The sequence below is a fragment of the Pteropus vampyrus genome, unplaced genomic scaffold (genome assembly GCF_000151845.1).
Source record: "Pteropus vampyrus isolate Shadow unplaced genomic scaffold, Pvam_2.0 Scaffold209, whole genome shotgun sequence".
In the NCBI taxonomy this organism is placed as follows: domain Eukaryota; kingdom Metazoa; phylum Chordata; class Mammalia; order Chiroptera; family Pteropodidae; genus Pteropus; species Pteropus vampyrus.
In genome coordinates, this window is record NW_011888990.1 from 1,058,880 (window position 1) to 1,062,606 (window position 3,727).

Below are 3,727 nucleotides of genomic sequence, written 5' to 3' on the forward strand. Positions count from 1 at the left end.
CTCTCCCTCCCGCTTTTTCAATATCAAAATCTCAGAGTTGTCCCAAGCACCTGAGGATAAATAACTTAAAACTTCAAAACGAAGCAAGATTCTGACACTCTCCAAGCTAATAATCATCCAGCATCACATTAACTAGAATTAATTTTTGTCCGAATAAGGGAGCAGAAATAGGGTGACTAACAAAGCCCCGTGCCTGTGAGATACCTATCTGTCTATCTATCTATCTATGTATCAATCATCTATCATCTATCTACTACATATAGTATTAGATAACTGTAATCACATATCATATACTATATATTTAAAATATATAATCCATATTAGAATATACATTAGAATATATAATATAACATATACTAAATGATAACTATCTAAGCTGAAAGCTACTTTTATATTTCAGATATATACTATATTCAGCAATGTTTCCTTTAAAAAAACTATACAAGAAATGTTTTTATTCACTCGTAGAACCTTGGAATGTCTTATTGAAATAATGTGTATAAAATATTTTTACCAGACATTGTAAAAATTGGAAATATTTCCTCAAAGAAAAATCTCATCCCCGTCAGAACGTAAGAACGCTGCTTACACGTTGCATGCACCAACTATTTTACGTTACGTTGACAGGAAAACAACTTTTCAGCATAATGTCTTTGTATTCCCACCGCCCACGACATTATAGGCTTCAATCAATATTTGATAACGACAATGATCGTACCAGCAGTATAAACCACATAACCCATTTTTTTATCACTTTCAGTGTCTTGTTACTATTACCTAAGAAAAACAGTGATTATTGTTATTTAAATCCTTAATGTGGGATATGATCTATGCTAAAAGTCAATCCTCTGTTATCTCGATTAACCCTTTCGACCACTGAACTCCTGTGGCTAGGTACCCAGTCAAAGAGAGGACGGCTAAGAAGTGGTCTCGCTGGCTTTAGACCAATGTCTTTTTAAGTCTGCATTCCCAATCGCTCTGCTAGAATCAGCAAATTCAGAAACTCCCTAACCAATCCATGTTTCTGTTTAAAAACAAACAAAAAAAAGTCACACTTTTACTTCCAATTTACGATGGCAGGCTAGAAACATGCGTTTGCCTTTTACTTACCCCTCCAACTACCCCTGAAAGATTTTGAAGCACGAAATAAATAATTTCACACCAGAGGAAGAACTGAGAGGTGCATCAAAGGACAAGAGAGATTTCAACAAACTTGTCAAAGATGAAGGTACGTGTGAGCAGACGAACAGATGAAACGAGGGGGAACAACTACATCCTAGACATGCCTTAAAAATACTCGTGGGTAGGCGTGAAAATATTCACTCGAAAGTAACCTGAGAAGGATCTGGGCTCAAAGTCAACCTACGCAGCAAATCACCAAAGCCAGAAACATGACTGAAAACAGGAAGTCATTAAAAATATTCACAGGAAACAAATTCACTGATCCGCAACCGAATTTTTCTTCTAGAACCTCTGCGCAGAGAACCAGACTTTCCCCCAGGCCCGACATTCAAGAGCGTAGTCTTAAAATAAATAAATTAAATAATCAGCTTAGAGAAAGCCAATGTATGTGTGGCTCTCTCTAAACATCTTTATTCTTACATTTGCGTGGCCCAAGATGTAGTAGATAGATGATAAGACAGACAGCTCTGGGCCCCACCGCTCCTCGGGGTCTATCAGCAAACATGCCCTTCTAGTCTCAGATCTCACTCCAAGGTGAAGTTCTTCATCATCCAAGAAAACAGACCCGCCTATGAAGCAGCAAAGGGAGCCCACCACACACTCCCAACGACGCCATCTTAAATGTGAACAGCTGAGAATCACCATGTATAATGCCAGAAGCACAAGTTAAAATTTTAAATAAGCAAGTAAAAGTAATCACCAGAGAAAACAGAGATAATCCAGAACCAAAAAGACTTTTAAAAATATGTAATTATGGAGCTAGTGAGTTCAAGAATATGTTACATCACAAAAAGTAACAGAATGCCATTTCTCAAAAGATAAACAGGAAAATCTCTTAGAAAAAAAAATAAAGGGAAATAGAAAATAGAGAATAAATCTCCTAAAATATAGAAGAATGAAGTAGATAGTTCTTTTTTTTTTTTTAGGCGAGGCAACCCTTGGTTGACCTCACAGATTGCAAGGACCTTGTCCACTTACAATCCCTTATTTTTTTATTTTTTACGCCTACAGCACCTGGTCTTCCTAGGTGGTCTCCCATCCAAGTACTAACCAGGCCCGACCCTGCTTAGCTTCTGAGATCAGACGGGATCCAGGTCGTTCAGGGTGGCATGGCGGTAGACAAAGCAGATAGTTCTAATTTGAATCCCGACGTGGTTTACGACCCCATGTAAGAGCTTTGTGATTTTGAAATTATTACTTACCTTGTTAGTTATTATTATTATAATGGGTATGATAATATCATCTCATAGGGCTGTCGTAAGAATTCAATAAATATATACATATAGATGTGAGATATACATATAGACAGAGACAGAGAAATGTAGACAAAAGTATAGGTAGAGATATTGCTAAGAACAGTTTCTGGCACACGTTAAACACCTGATGTGCTTTAGTTCTTATTCTCAGATATGTCATCGGCAATGCTAGATACTCAAAGGTAATGAAATAATGCCTTCGAATTTCTCGAGGAAAAATATTTTAAAATTAGAATTTCAAACACTATAAAACTACTAAGTAGATATAAAAACAAGACATTTCTAGACCTGTTACAGAAACCTTTGTACAACAAAATGAACAACGAACGCCAAAAAGATGATTTTATACCAGTGGACCAAACCCAGCGGGTCATAAATGAAAACACCTGTAAGACCGTTTTTTCCCAAAACAACTACCTATCCACATCCGAGCAAGGGGTAAACATCAGTTACAATAACATAGACTGAGAAACTTTGGAACTTTTAACCTCAACCTCCATCCAATGCATAGAAGACGTTCTAATGGCTTCGAGACAAAATATCTATGTTAACACCCCCGTAACATGAAAATAAAGCCCGACGAGGGTGGAGGAAATAGTTGGGCTGATAACCGTATTCTTTAAAGTCAAAGTAACCACCGACAGAAGAAAAGAATTATAATCCAGATGACACGGGGACTCTGGGCGGACACCGAGTTCCCACGCGTCAGGTGACCGGCCCCCGGCTGCTGCACTCGTACCTGTCCCCTCCGTACCTGTCCCCTTGGTTCTAGGGCACTGCTCCGCGTTCCCCCCCGCCCCTCCCCCACCGCGGTCCTGCACCTGGATCCCTCCCGCCAGCGCGCGCACAGGTGAGGTCTCAGGTGCCCGCAGAGCAGATGCCAACAGGCTTCTCCCGCGCGTCTCCCCCAACCAGAGCCGTTCTCGCCGCCCCCCCTGGTGCACAGCTCCCCAGAGTCGCGGTCCCCACGCCCCGACTCCTGCGTGCCTCTTCCCTGCCAGCCTCACCCCCATCTAGCTTGTGCCCCGACCTCTCCAGTTACACTCGGAACAACGTGCGAGGCATCGTGCATAAAAGCGACGTTTACCGGCCACGCGCCACATAACGACGTTTTGGTCAATGACGACCGTGTATATGACGATGCTCCTATGAGATTATAATGGGGCTGAAGAACTCTTGTCACCCGGTGACATTGAAGTCATAGCATTACTGCTCCCTGCCGACTCGGTCTACCACAGTGATGCCACCAGCTGGAAAAGCCTGAGCGCACCCAGCTGAGCCCGGTGCGC

General features: G+C 41.4%; 1 pseudogene; it reads right to left on the reverse strand.

Moving 5' to 3' along the window:
- Positions 1-2,184: 2,184 nt before the first annotated feature.
- LOC111747088 lies at positions 2,185-2,303 on the reverse strand (annotated as a pseudogene).
- Between the last annotated feature and the right edge of the window lie 1,424 nt (positions 2,304-3,727).